This window comes from Somniosus microcephalus, chromosome 25, assembly GCF_052327205.1.
Source record: "Somniosus microcephalus isolate GS21.2 chromosome 25, FLI_Smic_1.0, whole genome shotgun sequence".
NCBI classification, from domain to species: Eukaryota; Metazoa; Chordata; class Chondrichthyes; order Squaliformes; family Somniosidae; genus Somniosus; species Somniosus microcephalus.
Window position 1 is genome coordinate 12,341,523 of NC_141011.1, and position 14,691 is coordinate 12,356,213.

General features: G+C 42.0%; 1 protein-coding gene across 8 annotated transcripts in view; it reads right to left on the reverse strand.

The window, feature by feature from the left end:
• Positions 1 to 14,691, reverse strand: part of cep104 (centrosomal protein 104) — a 326,262-nt gene that overhangs the window by 191,248 nt on the left and 120,323 nt on the right. The gene's annotated exons all lie outside the window — the stretch shown is intronic.

The window sequence follows — 14,691 nt, forward strand, 5'->3', positions numbered from 1 at the left end:
TTATGTTCTTATAAAAGATATAGAGGCACTGGAGCGAGTGCAAAAAAGATTTACAAGGATGATACCAGAAATGCGAGGGTATGCATATCAAGAAAGGATGAACAGGCTGAGTCTCTTTTCTCTTGGAAAAAAGGCTGAGTGGTGACCTAATAGGTCTTTAAAATTATGAAAGGTTTTGATAGAGTGGATACAAGAGTGTTTCCATTTGTGGGGAAGAGCAATACTAGAGGCCATCAATGTAAGATAGTCACCAAGAAATCCAATAAGGAATTCAGAAGAAATTTCTTTAACCAGAGAGTGGTGAGAACATGGAACTTGCTACCACAGGGAATGGTTAAAGCGAATAGTATAAATGCATTTAAGGGGAGGCTAGATAAGCATATGAGGGTGAAGGGAACAGAGGGTTATGCTGAGAGTTAGATGAGGAAAGATGGGAGGAGGGTCGAGTGGAGCATAAACACCGGCATGGACTGGTTGGGCCGATTGGCCTGTTTCTGTGCTGTATATCCTATGTACTCTTGTGTAACCACTTTGAATGGGTCAAACAGCCACCAACTGGAATACCAGATGATAGGTCCTCCTCTTTACCTCCGTGCTCCAACATCAGCTTGGAGGTGGGAACAGCATGAAGGAGAATGTTACTCTCTTGCTAAGAGGTCTGAGGTAAACGACAGACTAATCCATAACCAGGTTTACCACTTAAATTAAATCAAAGATGCAGAAAAATAAATGACTGGACTGTTAAAATTGGACTTCTCCCAGACTTCCCCCTCCCCCACATCACTCGCAGTAAGAATTCATCTGTTAGCCAAGGAAGACTAGTGTGACTCAGGAACACGCTCAATGCAGATATAACTCATTAATATATGTTGAATGGGCACATGACTCACTTTCTGACCTAACTCTATCTTCCAATCATTTAAACAAATCTGGATCAGGCATGGGGACAATTAATCCCAATTTAGCTGATTCAAACTCTTACCAGTTAAAGGGTAAAGTCAATTTGGAATTTAATTACTGGGCAGCTCACAATTTAAACATTTTCCAACTTGACTGTATTGGGTAGAAAACGAGGATGGAAAACGTAAATTAAAGAAAGTCAGTCTCGGAAAGAAATTTCACTATTCTGAGGTAATGATCAGTGCGACTGTATAACGAGTACAGCCCTCAAGCTGCACAAGCAGCCAATAAAATCAAACCAGACTGTTGGTTTTATTGCGAAGCTTGATCTGAATGCAGACATTAAATCAGTTGCCAATGACTTCAGAACAAATCCCCCAGGAACGCAGTTTAACAGTAAATAGATGGAATGATTGTTCCCTTGTAAACTCATCTGTGAAATACAGGAGAGCTTGAAAACGTTGATGCAGTCATTCAGTGCTCCATGTTGCCAGCAGACAACAAGATGAACATTGTCAGCAGCTCTCATGTTTTTATAATGAGCACGCGATTAAAAAATTACATCAGCCACCACCCTACAAGAAACCATTACAACAGTCCACAAGCACAGACCCAGTCACACCCATTAGTAAACATAGCATAAGAAATAGGAGCAGAGGTAGGCCATTCGGCCCCTCGAGCATGCTCCACATTCAGTAAGATCATGGCTGATCTTCTACCTCAACTCCACTTTCCTGCACTATCCCTGGATTCCCTTAATATCCAAAAATCTATCGACCTTGGTCTTGAATATACTCAACGACTGAGCCTCCACAGCCCTCTGGGGTAGAGAATTCCAAAGCTTCACCACCCTGAGTGAAGTAATTTCTCCTCATCTCAGTCCTAAATGGCCGACCCCTTATTCTGAGACTGTGACCCCTGGTTCTAGACTCCCCAGCCAGGGAAAACATCCTCCCTGCATATCTACCCTGTAAGCCTGTAAGAATTTTGTATGTTTCAATGAGATCAGCTCTCATTCTTCTAAACTCTAGAGAATATAGGCCTAGTCTACTCAATCTGTCCTCATAGGACAATCCCCCCATCCCAGGAATCAGTCTGGTGAACCTTCGTTGCACTTCCTCTATGGTAAGTATATCCTTCCTTAGGTAAGGAGACCAAAACTGTACACAATACTCCAGGTGTGGTCTCACCAGGGCCCTATATAATTGCAGTAAAATATCTTTACTCTTATACTCAAATCCTCTTGTAATAAAGGCCAACATACCATTTGCTTTCCTAATTGCTTGCTGTACCTGCATGTTAACTTTCAGTGATTTGTGTACAAGGACACCCAGGTCCCTCTGAACACCAACATTTTCCAATCTCTCACTATTTAAAAAATACTCTGCTTTTCTATTTTTCCTACCAAAGTGGATAACTTCACATTTCTCCACATGATATTCCATTTGCCATGTTCTTGCCCACTCACTTAAACTGTCTATATCCCCTTGAAGCCTCCTTGCATCCTCCTCACAACTTACATTCCCACCTAGCTTTGTATCATCAGCAGACTTGGATACATTACATTTGGTCCCCTCATCCAAATCATTGATATAGATTGTGAATAGCTGAGGCCCAAAGAACTGATCCTTGCGGTACAGCATGCCAATCTGAAAATGACCCATTTATTCCTACTCTGTTTACCAATCCCCAATCCACGCTAGTATATTACCCCCAATCCCATGAGCCTTAATTTTGTTTAATAATCTCGTGTGGCACTTTATCGAAAGCCTGCTGAAAATCCAAATACACCACAACCACTGGTTCCCCTTCATCTATTCTGCTAGTTACAACCTCAAAAAACTTTAACAGATTTGTCAAATATGATTTCTCTTTGTTGGCGAAACAAACAGCTAAAGCAAGCAACTACAGAATAGAGGGAAGTGTGTGAGGAATGAAATAATATATCTATCTAACTAGTAATAGCAATGGGTTTCAAAGGAGGCAGAAACCAACCAGTGCTCCTTCCGCTGGTTGCGCTTGCTCCCAGCTGTTGTATGTAATATATATACAGGTTAAGTGCAAAAGCAGTTGAAATCCATTATTTGACAGAAGTTGCGTCACTGCCTCAAAATCAAAATAGGCAAGATGTTTACACGCCTACTATGAAAAGACTACTTGGATCTGGGGTGTCAAAGGCCTGCTTGAAGTAGTACAAATGTTGCTGGCTTTTTCTATTCTGTTTACTTCTATTGTTTGTTTCCATGTCACAGTCGTGAGGTAGACTTTGTGAAACAAAAACCATTCACATTCCATTTAGTAAAGTCTTAATTAAAAGTTTCTGAACTGGATTCTAAGATTTTGGACTTTTTTTTTTAAAGGAACATAGGAACATGAGCAGGCCATTCAACCCCTCGAGCCGGTTTTGCCATTCAGTTAGATCATGGCTGATCTGTACCGTAACTCCATATTCCTTAATAATCTTACCTAACAAAATACTTCGTTTTGAATTTTTCAATTGCCATTTTTATTTGACAGTTTATTGTGCAAGTCAAACACTGTATTGATAGTTATTTGCTGTATTCCTTTCTGTTCCCTGTATGATTACGCATCTTGTAAATAAGTTCAGCTACTGAATGATACAGTAACAGCGTAAAATTTTCTACTTCTCAGAATGGACAGGAAAACATGGCGATTAATCAAGGTAAAAAGGTAATTGTTACTCCTGTGGTATGCTACACCCACTCACAGCACACATAAGGGCACAAGTTTCAGATCAGAGGACACACAGGTCTATCCATCAAAACTGCACTTTGGCATGAACCCAAGCACAGAGATGGAGAACGCGAAAACCGAAACAAGGTGGCCGGCTGGACAGCTACCTAAATAATACTGTGTTAATGCGGAGATTAAGAGACCAGACCCAACCCACATCAAGAGACCTTCTTCTCAGAACACAAACCAAAGAGATTTTTCCCTCTTATTCAAAATCATACACTGGTGAGCTTTGTTCCTACTGTAATCCCTGCTCCAGGAAGATGATGACTGGTGTTATGGCACTTTGTAGGGAAGTGACTGCAGAATGCCAACTTATAATGAACAAGTTAAATCCATTCAATCACAGGAGGAAACCTCAGAGTTCCATTGGGGGATTTTGTTACAACATTTAAATTTATAACAGTATTAAATAAGTGATCACTTCCAGCAAGTCAGATTACCTCAGCTACTTTATTGATTATTATAGGTAATGTTTCAACTGGAGGGTTGGCTAATTATTTATTAATTGAACAGGAAAACAGATAAGAAATAGGGGGCAGGGAACTGCAATAAACTAGACCAAGTTATCTACCAATAAACTTGTATACTGCAATGCAAACCTTCCTCAAGAATGTCCAAAGCAACGGTCTGGCTCTGGCTTTCATCATTTACTGGCAAAAGCAAAACGTATGGCACAAAAACAAGCCAACTTCTGTTTTGAGTATAAAAACAACCGATTGGCGTCATAGGCAAGTTAGAAATAAATAGACATTTCTACTTCGATAGCAAAATACTGCAGATGCTGGAAATCCGAAAGAACAACAGAAAATGCTGGAAAAACTCCTGCCTTTCGATCTATTTCATTTCCTTTCCAGTTTTGAAAAAGGGTTAGGCCCGAAACGTCGACTCTAATTTCTCTCCACGGATGTTGCCTGGCCTGCTGAGTTTTTCCAGCATTTTCTGTTGTTATTTTAGACATTTCTACTTACTCATTTAGCCATTCTACCCGATTGCGCCAGTGAAACTACATCACAATGATAAATTAATGTCACAAAGCAACTTCCAGAATTTTCTTCCAACTGCAGAAATGACAAACACTCAAAAAGTATTTTTTCCTGTTAAAAACCTGCTACAAATATTGAATGGAATATGTCATAGCTGATCGTTTAACACAACAGATATCAAGCTGGCTGTAAAAAGGGGAAAAACTGAGAGCTTGCTGCGCATGTAAAATTTTGAAAATCTTGACCAGAGCTTGCTCTATTGTAATGTACAGTACAACTGTGCAACCTCATTTCCAAAGTAACTAGGGTCCAGTTTATTGCAGTTTTGTGCTTCTTGATCCTTTTTCTTATCGGTTACCCAGTTTCATTAAAAAATGATTAGCCAACTGTGCAGATGAAATGTTACCTGGATCAAGAAAGTAATCTGACGCGCTGGAACTAACTTATTCATCAAATACACCACAACCACTGGTTCCCCTTTATCTATTCTGCTGGTTACAACCTCAAAAAACTTTAACAGATTTGTCAAATATGATTTCCCTTTCATAAATCTGTTGACTCTGCCCAATCCTATTATTATTTTCTAAGTGCCCTGTTACCACGTCCTTAATAATAGATTCTACCATTTTCCCCGACTACTGATGCCAGGCTAACTGTTCTGTAGTTCCCCGTTTTCTTTCTTCCTCCTTTCTTAAATAGTGGGGTTACATTTGTTACCTTGCAATCTGTGGAAACCGTTCTAGAATCTATGGAATTTTGGAAGACGACAACCAATGCATCCACTGTCTCTACAGCCACCTCTTTCAAAATCCTAGGATGTAGGCCATCAGGTCCAGGGGATTTATCGGCTTTCAGTCCTGTTAATTTGTCCAGTACTATTTTTTTTACTAATATTAATTTCTTTCAGTTCCTCATTCTCGCTAGACCCTTGGTTCTCCACTATTTTCAGGAGGTTTTTGCGTCCTCTTCCGGAAAGACAGACAAAGTATTTGTTTAATTTCTCTGCTATTTCCTTATTCCCCATTATACTTTCTCCTGTCTCAGCCTGTAGGGGACCCACATTTACTTTCACTAATCTTTTCCTTCTTACATACCTATAGAAGCTTTTACAGTCTGTTTTCAATGTCTCGCGCTCGTTTTCTCTCATATTCTATTTTCCCTTTCTTCATCAATTTCTTGGTCCTCCTTTGCTGAATTCTAAAATCCTCCCAATGGTAATGCACTTCTAGGGGTCTAAATGAAAATATAGTCGTCATACACAGCTTTCCGTGGAGGTTGCACCAGTCCCACATTTCTTTGCTGAGTGAGGTTCCAGTTTTATACTTGACATTAGCACCAGTAACAGAACACTTGGCACATTTTGGTATAATGTACAATTTCATAGTTCCCATTTTGCAGCACTTTTAAGAAGAATCGTTTATTTTTAAAACGAACTGAATGTTTAGGGCCTTCAGGACTTTTTCTTTACAGGATGTAGGCGACACTGGCAAGGCCGCATTTATTACCCATCCCTGATTGCCAAGGTGGCGGTGGTGGGTCTTTCTACTTGAACCGCTGCAGTTCTTGGTGATGGTGCTCCCACAATGGTGTTAGGAAGGGAATTCCAGAATTTTGACCCAGCAATGATGTAGAAAGTCAAGATGGTGTGTGACTTAGTGGGGGGGAACTTGGAAGTAATGGCGTTCGTTCCCACAACATTATTGTTATGGTTACTCTGTGGTAAAGGCTGCTGGGAGTGGGAATGTTGCTTACTTCATCTCACCCTAACATCCTTCTATTCCTTTCCCCCCTCATGTACTTATCTAGCTTCCCCATAAATGCATCTATGCTAATCGCCTCAACCACTTCATGTGGTAGTGAGTTCCACATTCTCACCACTCCGTAAAGAGGTTTCTCCTGAACATCTTATTGGATTTATTAATGAACATCTTGTATTGATGGCCCCTAGTTTTGGAGTCTCACAAGTGGAAACATCTTCTCTACATCTACCCTATCGAACTGCTTCATAATTTTTCAAGGCCTCTATCAAGTCACCTCTCGGTCTTTCCTTTTCTAGAAAAGAGCCCCAGTCTGTTCATTCCTTCCGTAAAGTGTCCACAGTCTTTTGCAGAATCTTTTAACAGGGGAATTGATGAATGTAACTGGGGCGCTTCTTCATGCCAGAGACTTGTGTCATTAATGTGTTGGCGAAACAAACAGCTAAAGCAAGCAACTACAGAATAGAGGGAAGTGTGTGAGGAATGAAATAATATATCTATCTAACTAGTAATAGCAATGGGTTTCAAAGGAGGCAGAAACCAACCAGTGCTCCTTCCGCTGGTTGCGCTTGCTCCCAGTTGTTGTATGTAATATATATACAAGTTAAGTGCAAAAGCAGTTGAAATCCATTATTTGACAGAAGTTGCGTCACTGCCTCAAAATCAAAATAGGCAAGATGTTTACACGCCTACTATGAAAAGACTACTTGGATCTGGGGTGTCAAAGGCCTGCTTGAAGTAGTACAAATGTTGCTGGCTTTTTCTATTCTGTTTACTTCTATTGTTTGTTTCCATGTCACAGTCGTGAGATTGGTTTTTGTTTCACAAAGTCTTTCACATTCCATTTAGTAAAGTCTTAATTAAAAGTTTCTGAACTGGATTCTAAGATTTTGGACTTTTTTTTTTAAAGGAACATAGGAACATGAGCAGGCCATTCAACCCCTCGAGCCGGTTTTGCCATTCAGTTAGATCATGGCTGATCTGTACCTTAACTCCATATTCCTTAATAATCTTACCTAACAAAATACTTCGTTTTGAATTTTTCAATTGCCATTTTTATTTGACAGTTTATTGTGCAAGTCAAACACTGTATTGATAGTTATTTGCTGTATTCCTTTCTGTCCCCTGTATGATTACACATCTTGTAAATAAGTTCAGCTACTGAATGATACAGTAACAGCGTAAAATTTTCCACTTCTCAAGAATGGACAGGAAAACATGGCGATTAATCAAGGTAAAAAGGTAATTGTTACTCCTGTGGTATGCTACACCCACTCACAGCACACATAAGGGCACAAGTTTCAGATCAGAGGACACACAGGTCTATCCATCAAAACTGCACTTTGGCATGAACCCAAGCACAGAGATGGAGAACGCGAAAACCGAAACAAGGTGGCCGGCTGGACAACTACCTAAATAATACTGTGTTAATGCGGAGATTAAGAGACCAGACCCAACCCACATCAAGAGACCTTCTTCTCAGAACACAAACCAAAGAGATTTTTCCCTCTTATTCAAAATCATACACTGGTGAGCTTTGTTCCTACTGTAATCCCTGCTCCAGGAAGATGATGACTGGTGTTATGGCACTTTGTAGGGAAGTGACTGCAGAATGCCAACTTATAATGAACAAGTTAAATCCATTCAATCACAGGAGGAAACCTCAGAGTTCCATTGGGGGATTTTGTTACAACATTTAAATTTATAACAGTATTAAATAAGTGATCACTTCCAGCAAGTCAGATTACCTCAGCTACTTTATTGATTATTATAGGTAATGTTTCAACTGGAGGGTTGGCTAATTATTTATTAATTGAACAGGAAAACAGATAAGAAATAGGGGGCAGGGAACTGCAATAAACTAGACCAAGTTATCTACCAATAAACTTGTATACTGCAATGCAAACCTTCCTCAAGAATGTCCAAAGCAACGGTCTGGCTCTGGCTTTCATCATTTACTGGCAAAAGCAAAACGTATGGCACAAAAACAAGCCAACTTCTGTTTTGAGTATAAAAACAACCGATTGGCGTCATAGGCAAGTTAGAAATAAACAGACATTTCTACTTCGATAGCAAAATACTGCAGATGCTGGAAATCCGAAAGAACAACAGAAAATGCTGGAAAAACTCCTGCCTTTCGATCTATTTCATTTCCTTTCCAGTTTTGAAAAAGGGTTAGACCCGAAACGTCGACTCTAATTTCTCTCCACGGATGTTGCCTGGCCTGCTGAGTTTTTCCAGCATTTTCTGTTGTTATTTTAGACATTTCTACTTACTCATTTAGCCATTCTACCCGATTGCGCCAGTGAAACTACATCACAATGATAAATTAATGTCACAAAGCAACTTCCAGAATTTTCTTCCAACTGCAGAAATGACAAACACTCATAAAAAGTATTTTTTCCTGTTAAAAACCTGCTACAAATATTGAATGGAATATGTCATAGCTGATCATTTAACACAACAGATATCAAGCTGGCTGTAAAAAGGGGAAAAAACTGAGAGCTTGCTGCGCATGTAAAATTTTGAAAATCTTGACCAGAGCTTGCTCTATTGTAATGTACAGTACAACTGTGCAACCTCATTTCCAAAGTAACAAGGGTCCAGTTTATTGCAGTTTTGTGCTTCTTGATCCTTTTTCTTATCGGTTACCCAGTTTCATTAAAAAATGATTAGCCAACTGTGCAGATGAAATGTTACCTGGATCAAGAAAGTAATCTGACGCGCTGGAACTAACTTATTCATAAGCTCCAGTGGTAAACATACCACAAAGCAGAGCCAGATTTGTTAATATTGGACAAAGCAATTTCAGTCAAAAACCATATATCGGAGGTGTCGACTCGTGGCCAAAATAGCCAACACTCTCCCCCCCCAACCCCCCCCCCCCTCCAAAAGGCTCTACGATTTTATTCTGTTAGTGGCTCAGTCATACACACAGGTGCAAGAAGTCCCATTTGTTTAGCTAGCTCATCTCAAACCAGGGCTGCAGTAAGAGTAATACAACCAGTCTCAATGTCCCTGGCTTGGGAAAGTGAAAATTGGCTCAGGTTCCTGCTCGAGCACTACCTAGCAACCCGCATTGGAAGTGTGCACGCCTGAACATAAATCGAGGACAGGATTGGGCATGGCTGCGATATCCTCCACGGTCAAATGTCACTGGCTGCTCACAAATAATGACCATTTGGGTGAGCTATTGGAAAGCAACTTCTAGTCCTAGAACTGTACCACAACAAATCAATACTCAGAAAAGGAAAGAGGAATATTAGAAAGGGAAAAAAACCCAACAAGCTGCATACAATACACAGGCCTCTAGAGATGGCCAAATGGTATCAAAGTACAGGAAACTTTTTTTTTTATCCGGCACGGACGGGACCGACGTGGTGCCGGTTCATCAAAAATTCCAGATAACCGAACGCTATAGTAAAAGATAGGGAGAGCTGACAGCTCCCTATAAAGCAACAAACCCTGTTGCTTAGCAACAACTGTAGAACAATGAACACAAGTTTCAAGCGTCTCTGTAGCTTAGCAACAGCTGCAGCCACACCCTTGCACAGCACAGATGGAAGAAGACAAATACAATTATGAAGTAAAACCTACTCCTGAATTTTGCCGATTAACTGAGATTTCCGGTTATTTAGGTGACGGTAAATCGAAAGTTTCCTGTAATCCATTTCTTATCCTTTTTTCACATTTCCTTCATTACAATTTCTCTTTTTCACAGACCACCTGACAAGTATTTGTTGTATTCTTTTGCGGCAGAAAGAGAAAGTAGTGCCAGAAATCATTAGCGGAGTCCATATAACCCGGGTCACTATTCAGCGGCCTCTACTGGACACGGAACAAGGGCTGGGATGGGTTCAACTGTACAGCATGGCCAATTGTGCATAATAATGGAGCAAAATTGTCTATGAAACCATAACCAACAATGGATTACTGCCTTCTAAAGTGGGAGAAGCACAGAGGGAAATTCTAGAAGTTATAATATATATTTTTTTAATCTACAGCAATAAATAGTAAAGAGGAAGAGGATCATAGTGATTTGAATAAAAATATATTTAAAACTGGATAATATTGTTATCCATGCTGTCACATGACCTTTTACTACTTGACTTGTAAAAACTAAATAAAGCTGGTCAAACTAGAAAAATATTACAAGAAACTTGCTACTTTGAAAATATCTTTCAAAACTACAAGCTTAGTTACTCTATGCTGTAGCTGCAGAAGTTTGTAGAATAGCATACAACCTTGCCACAGGGGCTTCGGCTAACTGGCAACAGCACTTCTTTTTTCGTTTATGGGATGTGGGGGTCGCTGGCAAGGCCAGCATTTATTGCCCATCCCTAATTGCCCTCGAGAAGGTGGTGGTGAGCCGCCTTCTTGAACCGCTGCAGTCCGTGTGGTGAAGGTACTCCCACAGTGCTGTTAGGGAGGGAGTTCCAGGATTTTGACTCAGTGACGATGAAGGATTGGCGACATACTTCCAAGTCAGGATGGTGTGTGACTTGGAGGGGACCTTGGAGGTGGCGGTGTTCCCATGTGCCTGCTGCTCTTGTCCTTCGAGGTGGAAGAGGCCGCGGGTTTGGGAAGTGCTGCCGAAGAAGCCTTGGCGAGTTGCTGCAGTGCATCTTGTAGATGGTACACACTGTAGCCACGGTACGCCGGTGGCGGAGGGAGTGAATGTTTAAGGTGGTGGATGGGGTGCCAATCAAATGGGCTGCTTTGTCCTGGATGGTGTTGAGCTTCTTGAGTGTTGTTGGAACTGCACTCATCCAGGTAAGTGGAGAGTATTCCATCACACTCCTTACTTGTGCCTTGTAAATAGTGGAAAGGATTTGGGGAGTCAGGAGGCGAGACACTTGCCGCAAAATACCTAGCCTCTGACCTGCTCTTGTTGCCACAGTATTTATGTGGCTGGTCCAGTTAAGTTTCTGGTCAATGGTGAACCCCAGGATGTTGATGGTGGGGGATTCGGCGATGGCAATGCCATTGAATGTCAAGGGGAGGTGGTTAGACACTCGCTTGTTGGAGATAGTCATTGCCTGGCACTTCTGTGGCGCGAATGTTACCTGCCACTTATCAGCCCAAGCCTGAACATCGTCCAGGTCTTGTTGCATGCGGGCATAGACTGCTTCATTATCTGAGGAGTTGTGAATGGCACTGAACACTGTGCAGTCATCAGCGAAATCCCCATTTCTGACCTTATGTTGAGGGAAGGTCATTGATGAAGCAGCTGAAGATGGTTGGGCCTAGGACACTGCCCATAGGAACTCCTGCAGCGATGTCCTGGGGCTGTGATGATTGACCTTCAACCATCACAACCATCTTCCTTTGTGCTGGGTATGACTCCAGCCAGTGGAGCATTTCCCCCCGCCGATTCCCATCGACTTCAGTTTTACTAGGGCTCCTTGGTGCCACTCTCGGTCCAATGCTGCATTGATGTCAAGGGCAGTCACTCTCACCTCACCTCTGGAATTCAGCCATTTTGTCCATGTTTGGACCAAGGCTGTAATGAGCTTGGGAGCCGAGTGGTCTTAGCGGAAACCAAACTGGGCACCTGTGAGCAGGTTATTGATGAGTAAGTGCCGCTTGATAGCACTGTCGATGACACCTTCCATCACTTTGTTGAGGATTGAGTGTAGACTGATGGGACGGTAATTGGCCAGGTTGGATTTGTCCTGCTTTTTGTAAACAGGACATACCTGGGCAGTTTTCCACATTGTCGGATAGATGCCAGTGTTGTAGCTGTACTGGAACAGCCTGGCTACAGGCACTGTTAGTTCTGGAGCACAAGTCTTCAGCACAATAGCCAGGGTGTGGTCGGGGCCCATAGCCTTTGCTGTATCCAGTGTGCTCAGCCATTTCTTGATATCACATGGAGTGAATCGAATTGGCTGAAGACTGGCTTCTGTGATGGTGGGGACCTTGGGAGTAGGCCGATATGGATCATCCATTCGGCACTTCTGGCTGAAGTTGGTTGCAAATGCTTCAGCCTTGTCTTTTGCACTCACGTGTGTTGTGTATTTTGAATGTTGTATTTGAATTGTCCCCCATAGCTTACCGTAGTTGAGATGTGCAATGCACTATGGGAAATAGAGTGCACGAGTTGAGAGGAGTCTCTGGAAAGTCATGGCTGTTAACTGAACTCTGTCTCCTGCGTACTCTTTTAATTGTTATACAAGCAAGGTTATTAAACTCTTGAGATTTAACAAAAGTGGCGACGAGGACGTCTGAACTTACGTGGCTCTGCTGTGCGGAAGATAGTCGGGTTTTACGTGTTTAAAACTGATATTTTTGCCGTGGACAGTTAATTAAAGTGAGGCTGGCTCAAGGATAAAGGAGCTTGCAATGGCGGGAAGACGAGACGGCGTATAAGGTACTAACGACTTGAGGAAGGGGAGGAAAAGCAGTGAGTAAATCGGGAAGGACATTTATTCAACTGTGAAACGATCTGTGAATTGAAGCACTAAATAACTGATAGGGATTTTAGTTGAGTTCAACATTGGAAGGATCCTTAGTGAATGATAATTAGGAGCCTGAGAGAAGGAAAATGGCTGGAATTATCAGTAACATTGGACTGTACAAGGTGCTGGTGAGACCGCATCTGGAGTATTGTGTACAGTTTTGGTCGCCCCATCTGCGGAAGGATGTTCTTGCCATGGAAAGAGTGCAGCGGCGATTCACCAGGCTGATACCTGGAATGGCGGGAATGACCTACGAGGAGAGATTGAATAGTTTGGGCTTGTACTCACTGGAGTTTAGAAGATTGAGAGGGGATCTCATCGAAACATATAAAATTATGGCAGGCCTGGACAGGCTGAATTCAGAGAGAATGTTTCCAATGGCAGGGGAGCACAGAACCAGGGGCCACAGTCTAAAAATAGCAGGCAAATCATTTAAAACAGAGATGAGGAAGAATTTCTTCACTCAAAGAGTGGTGAGCCTGTGGAATTCCCTGCCACAGAGGGCTGTGAAGGCTAATTCAATAAATATTTTCAAGAGAGAATTGGATATATTTCTGAAGGCTAAGGGGATTAAGGGTTACGGAGAAAAGGCGGGGACGGGGTACTGAACTGGTAAGATCAGCTATGATCTCAGACGAAGATCAGCCATGATCTCATTGAATGGCGGAGCAGGCTCGAAGGGCCGAATGGCCTACTCCTGTTCCTATCTCTATGTTTCTATGTTTGATGAGAATGTCGAACAATGGAGCTCATACACAGAACGATTTGAATACTTCACACAAGCAAATGACATTGGAGGGAACAAAGTAGTACCTACATTGTTAAGTGTGATGGGACCAAAGACTTTCAATCTTTTGCGTACTTGAGTGCATCCAGATAAACCAGGGACTAAACAATATAGCGAAATTGTGGAGATACTAAAAGGGCATTTTTCACCCAAACCCCTAGTCATAGCTGAGAGGTTTAGGTTCCACAGGCGTAACCAGGAAGAAGGAGAAACAGTGACCATGTTTGTAGCTGCACTAAAAAGACTATCAGAGCACTGAGAGTTTAATGACGTGCTAAATGATATTATAAGAGACAGGCTAGTGTGTGGTATGAGAACTGAAGCCATACAGAAGAGACTATTAACGGAGAGTAATCTGACTCTACAAAAGGCCATTGAAATCAGTATTTCCATGGAATTGGCAGCTAAGGAAGCTCAACAGTTGGGTGCAACAGAAAAAGTGCACAAAGTAAGAACAGAGAGCCAAGGGCCATGCTTCCGTTGTGGCAAAACGGGGCATCTTGCGTCTGCATGCTGGTGTGTGGACATGGATTGCCACAGCTGTGGTAAAAAAGGACATATTCAGCGCGCATGCAGAAATAAAAAGGACACCGAGAAAACGTCAAAGACGGAAGGAAGAAAAAAAACATTCAGACAAAAGACAAAGAAGCATGTCCGCTCTGTAGAACAGGACAAAACAGAAGCAAGTGACACTTCAGAGGAGGAACTATCACTGAACGTGCTGACTGTAGCTGGGGATTCGCATGGCTACTGGGTCTCACCCTTGCTAGAGGGGCAGCCTGTGCGAATGCAGATCGATACCGGGGCAGCAGTATCTCTTATGTCAGAGACAGTCTACAAAAAGACATTAAAGCACCTTCCACTTCAGCCAGCTAACATAGCGTTAAAGACATATACGGGTGAAAGAGTAACCGTGAGAGGTATCACTGAGGTCACAGTTCAGTTGAATGGACAAACTAGGAAGTTACCACTCTACGTAGTTAAAGGAGACTACCCCTCCCTGCTGGGACGTTCGTGGATGGAGAGAATAAAATTAGACTGGTCAT